This window comes from Hyperolius riggenbachi, chromosome 4, assembly GCF_040937935.1.
Source record: "Hyperolius riggenbachi isolate aHypRig1 chromosome 4, aHypRig1.pri, whole genome shotgun sequence".
In the NCBI taxonomy this organism is placed as follows: Eukaryota; Metazoa; Chordata; class Amphibia; order Anura; family Hyperoliidae; genus Hyperolius; species Hyperolius riggenbachi.
In genome coordinates this window covers 303,674,478-303,698,633 of record NC_090649.1, presented here as the reverse complement: position 1 = coordinate 303,698,633, position 24,156 = coordinate 303,674,478, and positions in this window count along the sequence as shown.

Sequence of the window (24,156 nt, the reverse complement as noted above, 5' to 3'; positions counted from 1 at the left end):
AAGAAGATGAAGAAGAAGAAGAAGAAGACAATATAAAAGAAGAAGAAGATATAGAAGAAGATATAGAAGAAGAAGATATAGAAGAAGAAGATATAGAAGAAGAAGAAGAAGAAGATATAGAAGATAAAGAAGAAGAAGAAGAAGAAGTATATACAGTACTGAACAAATTTCTGGACACAACTTCTCTTTTCAACTTTTTTTTTTAAAGGAACATCCCCACATAATCACTTGCTGTTGTTACTTGGAAAAAAAGAGGTTTCTTGCATCATTCACCCTCAAAACAAGTGTTGGAAGCTATTTAAGGCCATTTCGAATAGTCAGCTCGAATAATGAGCTCGAATACCGACTCGAAAAGTGAGCTCGAATTCCGAGGTCGAATCGAATAGTAAAAATTATTCGACTCGAATATTCGACTGACCTCGAATAATTTACTATTCGAATTCGACCTAACTCGAATTTTGAAAAGGGGTATTTGAGCACCACTACATTCAAATGCTCAAAAAGTTCCAAAGAGAATGGTGCACCTTGTAGACACACTATTTACTATGCTCAAAACGTGCAAATTATTTTTCTCCATCTGATCTTGTAGATTTGATTCAACCTCCTGTGGTCATGTGATTTTGATCAGCTAACTCTCTTCTAGTGAGGGAGTTGATCAGAGGAATGATGGCATTAATCAAACAATAACAACCCCAAGAAAAGTGTTGGAAGTAACTAGTATAAATAAAATATTTCACAAATTCCCTTACATCCTATTGTTTTCAAACTATCTGGGCAGTCACAACCATCCCAGCTCATTGGCTTTGCACCACTGACTTTGCAACAGCCACTCTCACCAGAGAAACATTCACTGCCATGATACAGCTTTGGCTGTGTTACTAACCACCTGTAGCAGACTTTTACAAGGAGGAGGATGCGCCCCCTCACCAACAGCTTTGTCCCAGTACACCAAGTCCCCGGGAGAGCTGGACAAAACCCGGCAGCGGAATATCCTGTGTGTGTATATCAGGCAGAGTATTTTTCAGACAGCTTTGTCTTAATTTACTTCATTGGAGTGTGCATTCCCTCTATGTATTTCAATATGCGTCGGTACCTGTTATGCACAGAAAGCTATAAATTGTATCTGACATCCTCCAGTAGTGTCACCTTCTAAACCTGGGTCATGATGATCTCGCTAGACCCTCTTTAATAAAATGTCTAAGGTGGGCGTCCAGCTCTATCCCAACAGGCTGGATTCTGGTTCTTTAAGCATTTGAGGTGTCTGGTCATTCCAAGAAGAAGGGTGGAGAGGAAGGGAGCAGAGGACAAAACAAAACAGAGGGGACAACCAACCGGCATGTGTTGTCTATTGGGTGTTGGCTCCAAGTTTTTAGTGCACTTTTACTAAACTTGCTCTTTCCTTCAAATAAATTATATTGACTTGACATCCTGCTACAAATCTTTTCAACATATTGCAAAATATTAAATAAAGTAGTTGCAGAGTTGTGTGGAGCAAGGTAAAAAGCCAGAAACAAAATCATTTTAGGTATAGTTGTGGACCCAGATATGTTGGGTTGAGTATAACTTCAAGGCTAACCAGTTACCAGCACAAATCTCTGGTGGGCAGATATCAAAAATACTAGCTTAGAAATGGAAAACAAAAATGATCAAATAAGGTTTGCATCTTGTCAGAATGTGTTTCTCTTTGTGATATGTTCTTTTATTGATCAAATTCACTCAAAAGTAGCTAGATTGGGTGACTGTTTATTGTTATCTTATTTTTTAGGGGGGGGTTTTAAGCTCATATTCTATTTCTGCAGTGAAACAAGTGGTGAGCTCCACTTGAAAATGTGGAAAGCAAGTTAGGATTAATAACGTGTGAAAATGATGTGTTTGTGTGTTATTAACACTTGGATGCACCATTAACACCCGATGCAAAAATCTTTTCAATGTGCAGTAAAAAGTGTCTGTGTTAGTAATACCAAATCTTTTCACCTTCTAAAGGTAAGCCAAAGGTCAGTACTGTAGTGGATTTCAAAATGATTTCTTAAAAGCTTTTCCTGACAACTGTAAAATAGTCCACTCAGAGGACTTGTGCCATGTGATTACAGGCTGCTCTTCTAGTATTCCTATGTAGATTATATCAAATTACCTGGCAAACAAGCATCATTTTCAAAGTTATAAAAATTATAGTGATATGTTTACATTTAAAGCAAATCTAAAATACATAATAATTAGGAAGTGAGAGTTAGATAATACATGACACACCATATAATGTTGGCTGTGACTGTCCGAATCAGGTAAAACTGGGGCACCGTTCACCAAGTACTTTGCGGCTATGGTGATGGTGAAAAGGTAATTTTGGCACCGGAGTTCATCTATTGTATGGACAAATTCTGACTATTGGCGCAGTGGTGGTGGAGCTGTTATGGGCGCTTTGCTTTATAGCCAAGAGGCAGGGGGTAAATTAGGCACTGGGTTATCGCAGACGCATGGAAGAGCAGTAATTGGTGATCGGCTATAATATAACTGAGCGCCGGGGTATTGCAAGCGCCAGATTATCAGAGAAGTGGCAGTACAAGGGTAATAGGGAATTGGCTATAACATAGTGAACACTACAAACAGCATTACAAAGGTTCACTTAACTTGATTTAGGCCTTTTACATATCTTTTAAAGAGAGTCTGAAGCAAAATTCTATGTAAAAAAAAAATACATTTCTGTGCAGAACTTACTAGTAGCATGCTGTTCGCCCTATTACCGCCGTATAATCAGAATTCTACTAACATATCTGGCATAATGAATTCACAAGACTCATCATAATTATGCAGCTGATATAAATTTCTCAAGCCTTTTCACTCCCCTGTGTACTTTTCTACTGTACACAGGAGAGTCCAGCACTGCAAATCCCATATAAATATCAATAATGTACCTAACAGTCCCGCTTCTTCAGGCAAACGATTTTTGGAGGCGCCCTACCTGGTTCATGACCTGATTTTGCACCCTCCAAAAATTGTTTGCCTGAAAAAGTGGGACTGTTACCCGTGAAACGCGTTGCACTTTTGGAGTTACTAATAAATGTTACTTTAGACTGTAAGTAACCTGTCCATTGTCCGGCCTTTTTTTCAGGAGGGAAATGAGTCCACCCACTTCCCCCTTTTTAACAATTTTAACGAATTTTATTCTGCTTGGTGCCTCTGTTATCGTATTTCAATATTATCTAGTCCACCCTTGGTGGAGGGGTGTATCCCCATTTTCTCCTATCTACAGAGAGCGACTTTTTAAACCTGAGCGGGGTCAGGTTACAATTCTCCCCGCCGGCCTGTCCAGTGGTTGCCTTTGTGGCGACCCACCCTTGTGAGTATAATCATCTCATTTATTCACAACAGATCTCTCCATATTAACATACTGCACCATATTGGGCTCCCGGTTTCTCCCACATTTTTCAAGCTAATATTATACATATATCCTGCCTTTTCACTGCCCTGTGTACTTCATACCTTCATATTGTGTACACAGGAGAGTCCAGCTCAGCACATGTCTCAGCTTCTTCCTGTGCAGCTATGAGCCTATGACTCACTGGTTCTGTGAGAGGAGTCTGGCAGGCACAGGGCGAGCATGACGGGCGGAATAATTAGAGTTGAATGAACAGGGCGGGGAGAGGCGAGGAGAGACACACCAAGAGGCAGAGCTCCTGCAAACAACTCTGCCTCCTCCTGTCACTGCAGGGCAGCAAAATCTGAGACAAGGAAAGTCATAGGATTTTGCCTGCCTATTTGAGGGGAATAAACAACTAGTTTTTTCCACGGAATGCGTCAGTTCTGCTTGGCTCATGAAGATAAAGGTGAGCCAAGTGAAAAAACAGGGAAAAAAAGAGACTTCAGTTTCTCTTTAAATATAGCAACTAACAATCGGAGTGCCAACCACTAGCGATGAGCCAAAAATTCTCCTAAGATCTATATCTTCAGTGACCTAGGGAAGGGTATGAATTTAGTCAATCAAATCCTCATGCTACCAGTTAAGTGACCTTCTGACAGTAAACTGATAGCAAACTACTTGCTTTGATCAGCTAAATGTATTTCTCTTCCTGGTCCAATGGAGAACCTCAGAAGATTTTTTTGCTCATCACTAGTCGCTAGCTGCTCTTTACTGATATCCATATAAGGTAACGTGAGAAAAATATTTTGACCACAAAGCACATGTTTGACCAACCATTAAAAGTATGAAATATTTCTTAACATTTTATATGACACATTGAAAGTTTCTGTTTTGTAAGTTTGACTATAATAACTTCAACCTTCCCGGACACAAGACAAAGTCTTTTCAGGATACATTACAGTGAAAGCTTATTCTGCAAACAGTTCACATAATTAGGCATGGGATTCTTTTAACAGCTGTAGGGATTTCACACTAAGGGCCTAATATACAGGAACGCTTTCAGTTGGCATTGATTCAACTTATTCTCCGCGTGGAAGTTATTGTTTCCTTCTACAATGTTTTCTAGTCCTTTTGATTTTCATCCAGTTTATGATGTTCTAACACCAAACAGAGTATTTATAAATGTATTATGTACAGTAAATTATTTTCAGTTTATTGTAGCTATGAATATGTATTATGCAATTGTCATTACTTTCTCCTATGCTACCTAGTTGGTTCTCTAGTGAAAAAAATACAAAACATAAAGAACAATGGCCAGGGTATTTCAACAATAGAAAGTATATATTTATGCATATTTTCATTTCTGGGCAGTACTCAGGAATAAACTAGCAACAATTATTATTTCATAATTACGATTGTACTATCCACTATACCACCTGCTGCCCACAGATATAGAATGGGCTTAGATGTCTCGGGTGACCCAATGTCTGAACATAACTCTGGACTCTTATTAAGACCAAATATTAAAACTTTATCTACCTCCTGTTACTTCCATCTCAAAAACATTTTCAGAATCCATCCCATACTTTCACAGGAGGCTACCAAAATGCTTATATATGCTCTCATCCTTTCCCATATTGACCACTGTAACACCCTACTCTGCAGTCTACAAAAAACAGACTGGAGCCTCCCCATCCCCTAATAACCGGTTCAGCACCACAGTGTCGAAAACCTCATGCATCCGAGCAACGTTCACCTCCCATTCATTCGCCAATAACTTTATTGCTACTTATCACAATTAATTGATCTGTATCTTGTTTTTTTCCGCCACTAATTAGGCTTTCTTTGGATAGTACATTTTGCTAAGAATAATTTTTTTCTAAATCCATTTTAACAGGAAGATTAAGAAAGAAATGAAAAAAAATCATTATTTCTCAGTTTTTGGCCATTATAGTTTGAAATTAATATACGCTACCATAATTAAAACTCATGTATTTTATTTGCCCATCTGTCCCGGTTATTACACCATTTAAATGATGTCCCTATCACAATTTATGGCGCCGATATTTTATTTAGAAGTAAAAGTGCATTTTTTCAATTTGCGTCCATCACTATTTATAAGCTTATAATTTAAAATAATATAATAACATACTCTCTTGACATGCATATTTAAAAAGTTCAGACCCTTGGGTAACTATTTATGTTGTTTTTGTTTTTTTATTGTATTTTTTTATTTATTTTTTTAATAAAAAATGTATTTGGGTAATTTTTGGTGTGCAGGGAAACAGCTAATTTTACATGTTAAATAATATAATTGTTTAATAAAAAATTTATGTGGGTGCAGTTTACTATTCGGCCACAAGATGGCCACAGTCAAAAAAGTCCTGGATTCGAACGATCTCGCATCCAGGAACTAAAAAGAAGAAGGTGAAGTTTCCTGGGGGCAGAAATACCGCGCTCTCTGAATTGAAAGCATCGGTATTTCTCTGGGGGACTTAGATCGGTGAATGGGAATTATATTCCCATTCACTGATCGAGGGGCTAGCGGTGGGCGGCGGGAGCACGAGCGGGAGCGCGCGCACCACGCGGCGGCAGCAGCAGAGCCTATCTGGATGCGTAAGTTCGTCCAGATAGGCCGAACTGGATAAACTACTACCAATCTCATCCACCTTTCTCCCCTCTACTCTGAGGCAGCCCCTTTCAGCCAATCTCTCCATTGGTTACCAGTAACCCAAAGGTCCCAGTTTAAAACCCTAACCTTATCATATAAAGCTCTATATAAGCTGTTACCTCCATGCATTTCCTCATTCATTTCAAGATACCATCCCACCCAGAACCTTTGCCCCTCCCATAAGACCCTTTTGTCCTCTAGCTTGGTCACCTCCTCTCACTTCCGCATCCAGGACTTCCCACACTACTGCACCCAGGGCTTCCCACAAGCATCATCTCTCCTTTGGAACTTTGTCTTATTTAGCCTCTCTGTTGTGCTCTACGCCTAGAAACCTCCAAATGTACTCTAAAAACACATCTTTTCAGACAAGCCTATAATTTGCTATAGGTACCATTGGAGGCTCACTGCTTCATCCGCTAAATCCTTCCTCTCCTCCCCTAGTGTCTTCAACCCATTACCCTTTAGAGCAGGGCTGCCCAATAGGTCGATCGCGATCTACCGGTAGATCGCGACCGCCTTCTCTGTAGATCGCGGCCTCATGGCCGCGTCTCATTAAATGTTGCGGCCGGTAGCTAGCTATAGAACGTGGCCGCGTCTTATCACATTTTGCTGCCGCCGCTGGCCAATAAGGAGGCAGGAAGGAGAGAGGGAGGAGAGAGGCCGCGCGGCTATGACGTCAGGGCTGGGGGCGGCGCCGGGCACGTTTCACGCTTGTCACACGCTGCCCGCCGCCCCTTAGCCCGCCAGAGCAGAGACAGAGAGCACTCCTGGAACCACAGCCGCCGGAAGGCATGTAACTAGCATGCTGCCCCTTAGCCCACCAGAGCGCTGTTGGACCCGCGGTCGCCGGAGGGCACTTTACTGGCACGCTGCCCTGGATCCTCAGCCACCTGATTGAGGTACTACCACGTAAACTGCAGGCACTTATACCTGGCTACCCTATACTGCAGGCACATATACCTGGCTACCCTATACTGCGGGCACATATACCCGGCTATCCTATACTGGGGGCTCCTATACCCGGGTACCCTATGCTGTGGGCACATATATCCAGCTATCCTATACTGGGGGCAACTATACCTGGCTACCCTATACTGCGGGCACAATTACCCGGCTATCCTATACTGGGGGCTCCTATACCCGGGTACCCTATGCTGTGGGCACATATATCCAACTATCCTATACTGGGGGCACCTATACCCGGCTACCCTATGCTGCGGGCACCTATACCCGGCTACCCTATGCTGCGGGCATCTATACCCGGCTACCCTATGCTGTGGGTACCTATACCTGGCTACCCTATGCTGCGGGCACCTATACCTGGCTAACCTGTGCGCGGGGGGGGGGGGCGCTAAGCTTAGCATTTGAAACGCTGGTAGATCTCCTGGCCTCGGCGAATTTTAAAGTAGCTCGCGAGCCGAAAAAGTGTGGGCACCCCTGCTTTAGAGTGTAAGCTTGCAAGGGCAGGGTCATTTTCCTAGTGTGTCTTATTTTTCTGTAATTGATCATATGAACATGTACCACTAATGTGGTCTTAAGCCACACATCAAGTTTATATGTATTTGTTTGTGTATTTCTGGATGTCCTGATTATACAGAGTTTCAGCTTTTCATGTATCTATGCTCCACGCTATTTGTTTTGTACTATGTTCAGCTCTACAGAATATTTTGGCACTATATAAATAAATAATATAATACTGATAATAATATAATAATTGTGATCAGATTATTTAGAATAATTAGTTTAGCATGTATATATATATATATATATATATATATATATATATATATATATATATATATATATATATATATATAATCTTCTCAAAAAATATATTGTGATAAAGTTCATTATTTTCTGTAATGTACTGATAAACATTAGACTTTCATATATTTTAGATTCATTACACACAACTGAAGTAGTTCAAGCCTTTTATTGTTTTAATATTGATGATTTTGGCATACAGCTCATGAAAACCCAAAATTCCTATCTCAAAAAAATAGCATATTTCATCCGACCAATTAAAAAAAAGTGTTTTTAAAACAAAAACGTCAACCTTCAAATAATTATGTTCAGTTATGCACTCAATACTTAGTTGGGAATCCTTTTGCACAATTGACTGCTTCAATGCGGCATGGCATGGAGGCAATCAGCCTGTGGCACTGCTCAGGTGTTATGAAGGCCCAGGATGCTTCGATAGCGGCCTTAAGCTCATCCAGAATGTTGGGTCTTGCGTATCTCAACTCTCTCTTCAAAATATCCCACAGATTCTCTATGGGGTTCAGGTCAGGAGAGTTGGCAGGCCAATTGAGCACAGTAATACCATGGTCAGTAAACCATTTACCAGTGGTTTTGGCACTGTGAGCAGGTGCCAGGTCATGCTGAAGAATGAAATCTTCATCTCCATAAAGCTTTTCAGCAGATGGAAGCATGAACCCACTTTTGAACCAGAAACAGCGGCAGAAGCGCCTGACCTGGGCTACAGAGAAGCAGCACTGGACTGTTGCTCAGTGGTCCAAAGTACTTTTTTTTGGATGAAAGCAACTTTTACATGTCATTCGGAAATCAAGGTGCCAGAGTCTGGAGGAAGACTGGGGAGAGGGAAATGCCAAAATGCCTGAAGTCCAGTGTCAAGTACCCACAGTCAGTGATGGTCTGGGGTGCCATGTCAGCTGCTGGTGTTGGTCCACTGTGTTTTATCAAGGGCAGGGTCAATGCAGCTAGCTATCAGAAGATTTTGGAGCACTTCATGCTTCCATCTGCTGAAAAGCTTTATGGAGATGAAGATTATAGTAAATAATAATATAGTTCTGACATTTATTATATGGTGACATTTTTACTGTTGGCAAGTGATGTAGCTGCTGCATGGTTTTTTGGCAGTTGGAAAGAGCTGTAAACAGCTATTTCTCACAATGCAGCAAGGTTCACAGACAGGAAACTGCCAAGAGCACATACTCAGAATTTCTTTGTGGGAGGGGTTTCACCACAATATCAGCCATACAGCGCCCCCTGATGGTCTGTTTGTGAAAAGGAATAGATTTCTCATGTATCAGCTACTGATTGGGATAAAGTTCAATTCTTGGTCGGAGTTTCTCTTTAAAGAGACTCCGTAACAAAAATTGCATCCTGTTTTTTATCATCCTACAAGTTCCAAAAGCTATTCTAATGTGTTCTGGCTTACTGCAGCACTTTGTACTATCACAGTCTCTGTAATAAATCAACTTATCTCTCTCTTGTCAGACTTGTCAGCCTGTGTCTGGAAGGCTGCCAAGTTCTTCAGTGTTGTGGTTCTGCTATGAACTCCCCCTTCCAGGCGCCTCTATGCACACTGCCTGTGTGTTATTTAGATTAGAGCAGCTTCTCTCTTATCTTTTACAAGCTGGATAAATCGTCCTCTGAGCTGGCTGGGCTTTCACATAGTTAGGAATTACAGACAAGGGCAAAGCTGTTTGCAGGAAGAAAAGAGCAGCCTGAAACTTCAGTGCATGAGAGATGCAGGGGGAAAGAAACACACAAATGATCTCTTGAGATTCAAAAGGAAGGGTGTATACAGCCTGCTTGTGTATGGATGTATTTTCTATGTGTGGACATACTGTACATCAACCTACTTCCTGTTTTGGTGGCCATTTTGTTTGTTTATAAACAAACTTTTTAAAACTGTTTTTAACCACTTTTAATGCGGCGGGGAGCGGCGAAATTGTGACAGAGGGTAATAGGAGATGTCCCCTAACGCACTGGTATGTTTACTTTTGTGTGATTTTAACAATACAGATTCTCTTTAAGGTGTCCATACATTAGAAGATTATGGGCAGATTCGACCAAGAGACAAATTTATCTCTAATCAAATCTGATTAGAGATAAACTTGTCTATTGTCGAATCTACCCATACACTACAGGGCGATTCCCGTCCAATTTCAGCTGAGCCCACCGCGTCCACCCGGCCGCTGCCTCCAAAATGTATAAATGTATGTAGTGTGTGTGCATTTATACATTACCTGTCCTGTAGCAGCTTCCACACGGTGTCCGTCCATCTCGCCAGGTAACAGTCGCATACACGCTAGCGGCACATAGGGTCTGTCATCAGACGCTATGCGCCGCCGGCGTGTATGCGGAACCCGGCGAGATGGATGGAAACCGCATGGAGGCTGACACCGGATATGTAATGTATAAATGCACACACACTACATACATTTATACATTGCGGTGGCGGGGGTTTCGTCGCGTCTCGTCGCTCATTCGCAAATCGGCCTCCGTACCGCTGCACACCCGACCAGCCAACTTCGGCCCGACATCTTCCAGCATGCACGATCGACCATGTGGCCAATTTCTGTCCCAAAATTGGTCGCTTTGTTAGTCAGGCAAGCACTTGGCAGCACCAATTTTCATCCAATTCGATTATAATAATCGAATTGGATGGTGGATTGGTTGGTTGGTCGGCTAATGTATGGCCACCTTAAGATTTTCTCCTCCCTCATTTGCATTGCTACCATCCTGCCCCTCTACCAGCCTTACCATCATTTTGATTGGTCACTAGAAGTATATGCTCTGACAGCCAATAGCTATGAATCCCTCAGCAAACACTTGAAGATTAGATAAAAAGGAAAAGAAGGAGCTGAGCTGACTGTTGTTTGCTGCTAGATTGCCCAGATATGAATCGGTACATTTTATTTTTACATTATACTAATCAGTAACCTCTGCCCTGAAAATCAATGTCATGAAAATCCAAATCTACCAGTGCCATGGAGGTCTGCAAAAGCCCCCTTTGGCTGTACAAAGGCTAATAGTAAGCTAAAATTTGGAATGGTCAATGAGATGCTAATAATTCCAAGTTGATGCGTGTCGTATCATCTACTCTCACGGCATCTCATTCGGGGGCTTTCTGCGGCGATCGTCGGCGTCCCGCCATGATCGGTGGTTTTCATCCCTGCAAGGGGACATGAAGACGTGGCGGTGATTCGACCCTAGAAGCCGCATGAGGCATCTAGGGTCAGCTGAAACAACACAGTAAATCTGGATCAGAACACAGTGATTGCACAATCGACGGTTATTTACGGTAACCGTGCAATGTAAAGATCAGAACACAGTGATTGCACAATTGACGGTTATTTACGGTAACCGTGCAATGTAAACGCTCCTATTCACTTGAATGGGAGCATTTCCAGATGAGTCCCGGATGCTTGGTGGGACTAAATTTGGATACAATTATCATTACATTTGCATAAACTCACAGTTATTAACATCTCATTAACCATCCATAGCTAAGACATTTAGTGCCACTCCTCCAGCGCTAGACAAGACAAATGCAAGTAAGGAGCCTGTAGCAGTTATGTGGGCACTTGTATTTATTGATAACATTATTCAAAATAATTATTTCTAAACATTTCGATCGAAATTGAGCTAGGGAACATGAATTCACCCACTCCTTTTTCTGAATGTTAGACTATTCTATTGAATATCATCTTACTTGTAATTGCCATATTTACAAGTCAAACATTTTTGTCCTGTTAGCTAATCTTAAATGATTATTACTGACAACAGCAGATGTTAAAAAAGTAGAACATATGTTGAAATGAAGAATGTAAAGGTGAGGACAACATACTGTAAATGTGAGCCAAATGGTTGTTACAGTAACATCCTCGCTTTTGTTTGTCTTATCCTTTATTGGTTTATATAAGCAATGTTTCCACAGAGGTGAAGCCACTTAGTCATGGATATCTGTGTGAATCCATATGTTGCCATGAGTGCTATGCTACCTATATATCAGAGTATTTTCAGTACAATATTCATTATCATCCGTTACATTAGTGGGAAACACATACCCACAAATGAGCACTAACATATTCAGTGCATCTATGTGCACTCCAATTGAGCCCTGTGGCAATCAATCACGAACAAATCCCATCATTGAAGAAAAAGAAAAAGCCATCTAGGGCACCATATATATCGAAAAATATACTCCACAATGTCTCCAATGAAAATTATCAATCTTTATTATAACAAGCTGGATACACTTAAAAACAATTAAAAATATATTAAAAAATCTCCCAGAGGCTGCCAACGTAATGGATGTATACCCCCACTAATAATCATTAATAAATAAATTGATATACATGATGAATAAATACAATTCTAGTTAATGCAGATGCCAACTCTATTTTAACAACCTATTAAAGTCTCACGTGAGTCTCACGTAATGTGGGTCAGGAGGATCGTGCGCCAATCAGAGCGCACGTTCTCCGTGACCGGAAGCGCGGCCGCACTTGGACGATTGGCGCATTTGGGAACATAAATAGGGTGCAAGCCGGGATCTATGGTAGCCTCCTTAGAAGCAGCAGCCAGCTGCGACCGCGTAAGGCATCTCCCTTGGCCCCCCCACGAACTATTTAACGGTAAGCAGGTGCTTGTCACTGTATTGCAGCACAGAAACTTAACCAACAATCACTGTATATATGTCTTTATTACACAGGGATGAAATGTGGTTTGTTCAGCATTGATTTTGTACGCACTTTCATGTATTGAGTTTGAGTTTGTTTATTGGTGGTCTGTGTGTATGCGCATGCCCATTGATTTTTTTGATGGGTATGGGCATGCACACACGTACCCACCCTTTGATTGCGACACTGATTTTGTGAATGGGTTTTGTTTTTGCGGCTCCATGTATGATCATTGAGCCAGGGATTGCACATTTGCGTGTATCCATGTGCCCGCAGCTTTTGTTTTTTGGGGGCGTGGAGAGACACGCAAATATATATAAATATATATACAATCTTTAATGTTGAGCATTGGCACTTTTTTTCTGCACATTAAGCACTTTAATAGGTTGTTAAAATAGAGTTGGCAGCTGCATTAACTAGAATTGTATTTATTTATCATGTATATCAATTTATTTATTAATGATTATTAGTTAATGATTATTTATGATTATTAGTGGGGGTATACATCCATTACGTTGGCAGCCTCTGAGAGCCTAATTTGGCAGAACGTAAACTATGTTGAGTGAAAACAGGCTATGACTAGATTTTTTCTGACTTTCCTCTGTAATCACCAGAGACTTTAATTTGTTTTCTTACTTAAAGGCAATAGAACACCACCCATTTTTTTTTAAAGAAACCTCCCCATCTGGGAAGTCACAAACTGTGGTTGCTGCGACTGGTGGGGTGGAGAAGATGGTGCATCTCATATGGATGGGGGACCACAAGAGCAGCTCTTCATAGGTAAGTAATGATGCTCCATCCCCCAAATGGCACCTTCAACTAAGAACCTCCCTTATGGGGAGGTTCATTAAAAATAAAAGTGGTGCTAAGTTCCCTTTAATTGAATTGATGTCCATTTTTTTTACCTTTGCAGCCCAGAAACAGATTTACCTAAATCACTGCTTAAAAAAATCTTGAGGAAGTTCGGTACACAAGTCAAGCAGATGCACTGATTATTCTGAGCTCTCATATGGATTGGAGGCGCAGAAGAGGCACGTGATGGTGACGCAGTGTTCCAGGCTGATACGCGGAAGTAACGTGAGTATTCTCCGCGCCAGCCTGCTTGCTGCCCACTGCCCCCGGCCCGCTGCCCGCATTTTTGGGGGGAGAAGAGAGGCAGAAGGAGGGGGACCCAGGTGAGGGAGGGGGGGATATTCCCCCCCTCCCCGCCGCTATCCCTGCTGTCACCCCTCCTCCTAGCGCTGCTCTTCCCCTCCTTAGTCAGGTGTAGGGGGTTCGTGGCGATACCCCCCTAGCTGTCTGGCACCCGGTGCGCCACGCCCCCCTGCGCCCTTAGGTAGGAACGCTACTGCTACACTCTACTAAAATTTTAAGTTATCCATGGCTAGCTTCTGATATTTTTTTTAATGTGTAGAATTCCTAAAAGCAGCAGGTCAATAATATATACAGTAATAATGTTTGCTAAGCTCAAGGCTGTATTTGCAAGACATACAATTTCAAGGGAAATAGTTTTAGCTAACCTGAACACCAGAGTTTAGCACCCCAGAGGGAAATTCAATTAGCCCACTGTAACCCTGGATACACAAATCAAGAGATGAACTAAGAGAATGATTCAAATAAAACATCTTTACAAGAAAATGCTCAACTTGAACTGTGAATATATGCTTAGCACGTTTCCATTTATACCGCTTTATGTGTTTATTCAGAAGTGCCAAACATGACTGAAGAGCTTTGAGAAGCACTTTTACTGAAATTTAAATCAAGACAAATCCATCAAGCATTTCTGAAGCTACAAGAAATGAAGACAAATCTACAGCAATGATCTGTTAGGTTCAATTCAGATAAATGGTAAAAGAATGCACAGACCATACCCCAGTTCAAAGGTTTTAAAGCGGTACTCCAAGAGGAGTCCATTTCTGGAAAAACAGTTGCCACCTCAGACATGATAGATATTTCCACTAAGGAGGAGAATTATAAATACAAGAAAATCTGACTTGACTACAGTGGCATAGTATGTCTCTAGTTCCTAAGTAAGCCATATATATTATCTTATCTCAAAAAAGAACCCATAGAAATTATATTTTAGATGGATGATCATCTGAAAGAAAGTCCCTTTGCTTGTTGAATGAATGATCCTTCTCAGCTTCAGTACCACATCTCTGTCTATGATTTTTCATATGAAACAGAGCCTTTGTTTTACTGGATATTACACAGCTTCTGCAGACATTACTTTGTGATTTCTCTGAGCTGATTTGCAGGTAGTAGGACAGCCATAGCTGCTTGATGGCCGACCTTCTAAAGACTAAAGTCAGCCTACACTTCAGTCGGCCTTGTTTTTGTGTTGTTCGTTAAGGTAAGATAATTACATAGACAACAATAGGATCTAATTAGATGCGTAGGCTCAGCAACAGAAACCTCGTACTGCACCTGCGCAGGACGCGCTTGATGCTGGGAACGCATACAAGGAGACTCGTGGAGTGGGGCTGACTTTTAGTCGGCTGAAAAGGAAACTAGCTAGTGGCAGGGGAACAGAGGCTCGTTGAGGACCGGCGAGGGCACAAAACAGCTGCAGGGGGCTCGGGGAAGCCCCAGGTAAGTGAAACTTTTTTTTTTAGGGACTGTTATTAAGGTCCCCTTTAATGCTCAAGCTTGACTTTCTTGTTGCCTAGTTTCTGCAGTTGTTTGGAAATGTCCTCGACGGTTTGGTAAACTTAAATTTCAATCGTAGTGCTGCGCTCTCCAGACCTGGAATAAAGACAAGCTCCACATAGGGTAATATTGTTCGGTAAAACACATTCATCCTCCTCCACGTCACCCGTGTTTCGTGTTACCCAGGTGTCACCTCCAATCAAATTCCTCACCTCTTCTCACTAAATGCTCACCAGATTCACACCACCTCAGCTTATCAGGTGGATCTTAAGCCAAATGCTGGAACAGCCAGCTCGAACTTGTTTTCTGCAGAGGAAAAGAATTTCTCCACATAGGGTAATACAGTTCAATTCAGGACATAAAATGCTTATAACTACAAACGCTGTGTCTCCCTCTTAACACCTTGTGAATGTGCCACATTACACACTGCATGCCATACTTCTCACCAGATCTTCCCCACCACTTATTTACGGGTGGAAACTGCGCTTTTTAAGAAGGTTGCAATCACGACTCCACTTGTTTAAAACTGGCCTCTTACAAGGTCCTTCCGGTTTATTCCAGAGTAAAATTCTCAGTAAAACATACATAAAAAAAGAAAAAAAGCCACATAGCGTAATACTGTATACAGATTGCCTCTGTGCGCAATAATCAGTTCACTTACGCATCCAGAGGCTTATTTCGCATATAACATTTGACGTCGCGCACTAACCAGGAAGCGCACGGACCGGCCGGTCGTAGCAAAGGCGCACTACTTGGAAACCCTGGGAGCGAGAGAGGTGGCGGAGCGGGCTAGCGTGGACGGTGGAAACGCACCCTGCACCAGACGGATGGGCATTGGCACTAAGTGTCTGTTATATGCGAAATAAGCCTCTGGATGCGTAAGTGAACTGATTATTGCGCACAGAGGCAATCTGTATACAGTATTACGCTATGTGGCTTTTTTTCTTTTTTTATGTATGTTTTACTGAGAATTTTACTCTGGAATAAACCGGAAGGACCTTGTAAGAGGCCAGTTTTAACCTCTTGAGGACCATGGTGGTAAACCCCCCTAGTGACCAGCCTAATTTTACATTAATTGGCCACTGCAGCTTTAAGGCCAAGCTGCAGGGCCGTATACCTCTGCACACAAGTGATCTCCCCCCCCCCCTTTTCTCCCCACCAACAGAGCTCTCTGTTGGTGAGATCTGATCACCCCCCCCTGTGTTTATTTTTTTTTTTTTATAAATATTTGTTTGTTTGTTTTTTTAATATTTTTGGACATTTTCTTTTTTTTTTTTTCTAAATCCCCTCCCTCCCCCCAGCCGGCCAATCACGGCGATCGGCTGTCATAGGCTTCTGCCTATGAGAGCCGATCGCTCTCTTGTCCCCCATGGGGACAGCCGTGTCACACGGCTGTCCCCAGTGCAGCGTTGCTGCTGATCGCAGCGCTGCACATGTAAATACACAGCGGTTTCGCCGTGTAACAGTCTCCCGAGCGGCAATCGCCACTCGGAGACTGAAGGCGGAGCTCAGCTCCGCCCACCAAGCGGGAGATGCGCGCGCACCGTGCGCGCGATCTCCCGTAAACTGCTGCCCCAGGACTTTTCGCCAATTGGCGTTAGCTGGTCCTGGGGCTGCCGCCGCGGCCACGCCTACTACTACTTGCGGGCGGCAAGCGGTTAAACAAGTGGAGTCGTGATTGCAACCCTCTTAAAAAGCGCAGTTTCCACTCGTATATAAGTGGTGGGGAAGATCTGGTGAGAAGTATGGCATGTAGTGTGTAATGTGGCACATTCACAAGGTGTTAAGAGGGAGACACAGCGTTTGTAGTTATAAGCATTTTATGTCCTGAATTGAACTGTATTACCCTATGTGGAGAAATTCTTTTCCTCTGCAGAAAACAAGTTCGAGCTGGCTGTTCCAGCATTTGGCTTAAGATCCACCTGATAAGCTGAGGTGGTGTGAATCTGGTGAGCATTTAGTGAGAAGAGGTGAGGAATTTGATTGGAGATGACACCTGGGTAACACGAAACACGGGTGACGTGGAGGAGGATGAATGTGTTTTACTGAACAATATTACCCTATGTGGAGCTTGTCTTTATTCCAGGTCTGGAGAGCGCAGCACTACGATTGAAATTTAATTCCCAGCATTGGACTTTTTTGCAGCGATCCCAGTGACTCTTAACGCAGTGATTCAAGTATTTTCTTTCCTAATGATTTGAGCACATCTCCTTCTCGGGGGGGCGGAATTCCAGAGTGGCAATCGCCACTCGGGAGACTGTTAGACGGCGTAACCACCGTCTATTTACATGTACAGTGCTGCGATATCCCCCCTGGGGGACAAGAGAGTGATCGGCTCTCATAGGCAGAAGCCTATGACAGCCTATCGCCTGGGGGGTGGGAGGGTTTACAAAAAAAAAAAAGAACAAATAGTAAAAGATAATAAAAAATATTGATAAAAAAAATAAACACGGGGGGGGGGGCAATCAGACCCCACTAACAGAGAGCTCTGTTGGTGGGGGGAAAAGGGAGGGGGGATAACTCGTCTGCTGTGTTGTGCAGCCCTGCAGCTTGGCCTTAAAGCTGCAGTGGTCAATTACAGAAAAAAACAGCCTGGTCTTTTGGGGGGTTTTGCACTGTGGTCCTCAAGTGGTTAAATATTGCACATTGCCTGGCTGTCCTGCTGATCCTCTGCCTCTTATACTTTAAGCCATAGAACAAGCATGCAGAGCAGATGTCTATGACAAATCTGACAAGATTAGCTGCATGCTTGTTTCAGGTGTGTGACTAGACTCTACTGACCAGAAAGATCAGCAGGACTGCCAGACAATTAGTATTGCTTCAAGGGAACTAAACATGGCAGCTTCCATAGGTCTCATACCCCAGGTTTCTTTTAAAGAATAAAATTGCTTATTTTTTTCAGTATTAATTTTTGCCCATTGTAAAATCTTTTGTGGACCTGATTTACTGTACATTCTTAATTTTATGCATCACATTAGGGTGTTTATTTGTTGTTTGTTTTGAAGCACTGACAATACCTGAGTGCTCAGGGACAGAAAAGGCTGTGTGACATCATAGCCAAGGCTAAGCATCATGTAGGAGGGTAGGGTTACATATCAAGATACAGCAATACAGCAATATAGAAAGTGTTTCTGATGCTGCAACCAAGAAATGAACTAAAAATGGGTCTAATTAATGTACTATATTCAACAATATGGTGTTAAGGTTGCTCTTTAAGTATTATAAATTATTCTAGAAATATGCATATTTATACAGTGTTCATTCCTTTATGTATGTTTTTCTGTCAAGAACAGATCTGGTACGTTTGCTTGTTACTGTTACTTTTTATTGTTGTTATTTATAAATGATTAATGTGTTATCCTTAAACATAAGACATTACATTTTCTTTTTATGGAATACACTGGTGTTTCTCGCAGCTCCAATGCTGAGCTTCTAGAAGAATTTCAGTGTTTTTATGGCGTGCCCATGTTGTGTGTGAGATTTCTTTCCTTTCTGTTTCTAGGTTTATAGTCACAGCTGCAATAGTTAAAGTCCCGTTTATAGTACGGCAGTCCCTGATAAGCCATACATGCATACAGGCTTGAATGATATCATTTTGACAGACGTGGAAAAGTCTTTTTCTTTTCAGGAGGTGTTCTTATAAACTTAAAGTAAATGTACCAGCTGTACTCATAAACCTACATTAGAGGCCTTTGCCATTCTTTACTTAGCATTCACAATAAATCTATGACTAGTCCATATATGCTTTGCTTTTAAAGAAATCTTTTTCACTTCTAAAATTGTTAAGCTAGATGTTTCCTTTTAAATATATTATAAAAGCCAAATATTTGAGTATTAACTACCTCAAAGAGCACCTGAAGTGTGGTTAAAGTGCACTTCAATAGTGCTATCTGTTGTTGCTAACAATAAATTATGAAGTAATACTTTTATTTACTCACCCGTTCACTTTATACTCCTGTGTATTTCTGAAATTCATGCCATCCTGTCAGAAAAAGTACTTTTTCAAGGCTACAAGTGTTCCTGGGGCATCTACTGTCATTGTACAGCACTCAGCTCTGTGGCCACAGCTTAATGGTGTGAAATTCTTCCTTGAGAAGAGGAGGAATCCTATGCAATTAGGTTGAGGCCACAGAGCTGGGGCTGATTGCGGAGATGGGGGCTGGACAATAACACTAGATTTCCCAGGAACACTTGCGCTCCGTCAAAATGCAACAGTGGTTTTCCTGACAGGTGGGTGGGGATTCCAGTAGTATACAAAGACATACAGTAATTTAGTAAGTACTGTATATAATCGCATATAAGCTGAGGTACCCACTTTTCCCTCAGAAACCAGGAAAAAATTGACTCACGTATAAGCCCCCTCCCCAGTATAGCCCCCTCCACAGTGGCCAGATGTGCCCTCAGTACAAGTCAGCCCCCCTCCCCATACCCAGATGTGCCCCAAGGATGATACAGCTGTGTCTCAAGACACCACTAGATGGCGTAATAGATATGAGACACAGCAATTGCCACACAGGAAGAATCCCAGATCATTGAACCTCTGACATGTTGCTTGCACTCTCTGCTCTACAAGCTAGGGGACACAGTTAGTCTTGATCAGTGCACCCTGTACACCATGTTTCAGGGTATGGGGGGCATGGACACAAAAGGGGGCCAGCTGACAAGAGTAGGATCACAAGTGCAAGATCCTTATGCTCCTCTGCCAGTAACAAAAACTGTTCCGACATCTGTTCTGCTCTACTGACTTGCATATAAGCTGTGGGGGTAACTTTTCAGCAAATTTTTTATGCTTAAAAATAGGCTTATACTGTATATAAGGTAAATAAAGTTTAACTGTGATTTATAGTTAGCCATAAATGATACTTTTGAAGTGAAGTTTGGCCACACTTCAGTTACTTTTTAATTTGCATAATAACTGAATCACAATGTAAATGGATTTATACTGGAAGACTTTTCTACATTGAGAATTATTATGCACAGTATATCTATACAGTGCTATGAAAAAGTCTTTGCCCCTTCCTGATTTCTTATTTGTTTATTATTTGATACTTAAGTTTATCAGTCTTAAAGGGAACCTTAACTGTAAAAAAAAAAGAGTTTTACTTACCTGGGGCTTCTACCAGCCCCCTGCAGCCATCCTGTGCCCTCGCAGTCACTCATGGCTCCTCTGGTCCCCCACTGTCAGCTAGTTTTTTACGCATTCCTGCTGATGCAGGAAGCTATTGCAGACATCAATTAGTACATTTTTACACGTTACGGGTGTAATACGTACCTGCAGGGATGTGTAAAAACTTACACATGGTGGCCAGCCGACTCCCAGTCGGCAAAAACGAAACTAGCTGGCAGCGAGGGACCAGAGGAGCCATGAGTGACTGCGAGGGCACAGGATGGCTGCAGGAGGCTGGTAGATGCCCCAGGTAAGTAAAACTCAATTTTTTTACAGTTAAGGTTCCCTTTAAGTGTCAAATAACTTACCAAATATCACCATTAATAAGCCAGCTTTTTGAGGGCAAATCTTTTGGCTGAAAGTGGGTGGAGGGTGGGTTATCTGCAGGTGATATATACTATTTGCAGGACTGCCCTGTGCAGAGTGCATGTTAAGCATGTATTGGAAATGATAGCTACATGTCCTTGCTCCAGCTTGAGTGCTTGCGTCTGCCTGGCAGCTTTTTAACTTGTTGCTAGTGCTCCAGGCTCACTGTGGTCACATGAACGTGAGTCTAAAGCTCTATCCAAGAGTTATGAAGCTGCTGGGGAAATGCAACGACTCAAGCTGGTAACTATGAGTGCCAGTACACTCCCAACAAGTGCCCTTTATTGGTGGAATGGGCACACATTGAAGAGTTGGCTTCTCTGCAGGTGACATGATTTGACCTGTTTTTTTGGCCCAAAGTGGGGATGTGGGCTTCAGGATCAGCTTATGCATGAGTATATACAATAAATAGCTTGTTCTCAACAAAAGAAAGTACCAATGTACTAATCAAATAGTATATATCCTTACACATATACGTATTAATCATTTCTGCACATCCTTAACTATTAAAGTGGTCTGAAAGCCAGCATTTCTACTTTGCTCTAAAAGATTCCTCAAAGCTTGAAAGCTACTATCCAAGAATTTTTTTTTTAGCAGAACATCACTGCAATAGTTAAACAAAACAAATTTTTCCTGCTATTCAGCTTCAATCCACATCCAAACTGTAGATAACAGTATCTTTGTTTACATTCCAATCTTGTTACAATGTGTGTAAACACAGTCTAACAAGTGAAAAGGAGCTCTCTGTGCTTCAGACACACACACACATTTCAGAAAAGCTCATTAGAAGATATTAATATATAATAAAAAGCAGTTTGAATAAAATACAATAAACTACACTTTGGAAACTTGAAAAAACAAAGAGGAGCGCTCCATAATGCATTCACGTTTTTTAATCTTTAACACAAAAATTTTAAAAACATTTACTAGAAGACAATAAAACTTGATCATATCATGGGTTAAGAAAACCCCCAAAGACAACCATGGATGGCAACCTGTTCTTCCTCTGTGGCCTGCAGTGGATGGATGTCCCAGATGGTGGTGGACAATAGACGCCTTCCCTCTGGTAATCGTGTGCAATGACGGGTGAAGTCATTTTGGGTTTTCTTAACCCATGATATGCTCAAGTTTTATTGTCTTCTAGTAAGTGTTTTTAAAATTTGCGTGTTAAAGATTAAAAAACGTTAATGCACTACGGAGCGCTCCTCTGTTTTTTCCTTTTTCTACTACTACAGTCTTCCTTCCAGCCAGGACTGAGGAGTTGCTAGTGGTTGCATTCTATACCCTTCAACGCTGGGTTTGATTAGCGCAAGATTGCACATCGTTCACTTTGGAAACTTGTAATTTGTAAAAAGATAATATTACTTATGCACAAAAGCAAATATGAGATCTGTATGAGTAATACAAAGTAAGAAAACACATTTTCATTGAATGTTATGTTGGAGTTTCAGACCTTGTTAACAAACTTGAAAAGCTAACTAGCCTAACGCTCCCTGCACACTGCATGTGATTCCGATTTTTAATCGGTTATTACATCCGATTCCGATTTTTAATCGTTACTGCATGCTGCCTTTTTTACTCTGTTTTCCTGTTGATTGCATTCAGGGAAAATCGGAATTGCAAATCGGAAACGGAATCGGAAAACGGATTTGCAGTGTGCAGGGAGCCTAACACAGCTCTTGCAACATGATCATTCCCTACACTAAGTGCTAATACGAGTACTTGTCAATCTGAGCTCCAACTGAGGAAAAAAAATAGTATATGTCACAAAATGCATCTGCTGGCAAATTTCCTGAACTATTGATGAACTTCCTCCATTTCGCCAGCAGATGTCCTCCGTGTTCTCAGTGTTTGCAGCAGTCGGAAATATTCTCTGCCACCAGCAGAGGTCTCACTCACAGAAACTGTTATTGCAGATTTAATGAGGGCAGGTCTGTGATCACCTGGACTTTGTCATCTGACTTTCTTGCACACTATATAAGCTGCTTTAACAGACCACTCTGTGCTAGCTCATCAATGTTAGTTCCTGGTCCTGAGTCCTAGCCTTCCTGTCTTGCTCAGCCTTGTATCTGCTCTTACCGTGTTTGGCCTGTTTGCTGTATTTTGACTAACCCTTTGCCTAAGCGATTGTATCTTGATTGTTCCTCTGGTTTGACCCTGCATGTATGACGTTCCATTGCCTGCCGATTATATTCTGTTACTTTGCCTATGTATATAGTTGGCTGATGGTGTAATGGTTAAGGGCTCTGCCTCTGACACAGGAGACCAGGGTTTGAATCTCGGCTCTGCCTGTTCAGTAAGCCAGCACTAATTCAGTAGGAGACCTTTGGCAAGTCTCCCTTACACTGCTACTGCCAATAGAGTGCGCCCTAGTGGCTGCTGCTCTGCTCTGGCGCTTTTAGTCCGCAAGGAGAAAAGCGCAATATAAATGTTATTTGTCTTGTCTTGTCTAGTGTATATAATTCCTAAGTGTATATATCAGTCAGGTTCAGAGTTCAGTGTGCACACTATTGTTATGCTTGGGACACATTTGCATATTATCCTATATGCAGGGGGCCCATAGCATATACAATCCCTGATAGGTTCTGCTACTGTGTCAGTTCCAGTTGCACCATTGCTTATACTAATAGCCTGATGTTTGTATGATTCTCTGCATAAACTTAATGCTATTGTTTATGCATCCTAATTGTAGGGTTCTCTGCATAAACTTGATGCTAATTGTTTATGCAGCCTAAATGTATGATTCTCTGCAGAAACTTAATGCTAATTGTTTGTGTAAGCTGTTTGACAGTTTAGTTGCATACTCTGTACATGAGCTTAATGTACAACATTTATGTTGTTTATCTTTTGAGTTTGTTTGCAATAAATCTTTATATTCATTCCTTTAATTCCAGTCTCAGTGTTTCTTGCATAGTGACAGACCAATCTTCCTTGCGATTCCCATGCATTGCACACCAATGCATTAGAATCATGACAGATGAGCTAGCCACAAAAAAATTCTGTCACCAGGAAATACTGAGAGTAGTTTTGCCATCATGGGAATTAAATGGAATTATGCAAGTATCGATTATCATTGCTGTTTGGCTGAGGAGGATGAAAATTTCTGTTTTGCTAAGTTGTATGAATATTCTTATGATGATTTGATGCAAAGTATTATGCAGATCAATTCGTATGTCCAGCAGGGAGAATTCCTTGAATCTGGTGTTCAGCCTTTGTTAAAAATTCTACACACTCTTGAATTAATGAGGTCTCCCACCACCAACCAAATTTATCAAGCCTCTGTAACCAAATCCTTGCCAGTTCCTCTTCCCTGCAAAATTCCCCCAGCAGTATTAAACCAGAGCAAACCCAATAATGTTCCAGCCACCTCCATGCAGACCGTTCACCCTAAAACTTATGCTCTGGATAATGGATCTGCCTATAACAAGAGTGCATGGGATCCTCCTTTTGAAAAATGGGAAATAGAGGCTTTAGTTTATGAGATGGAATGTGATGAGGAATCATTTATTGATTA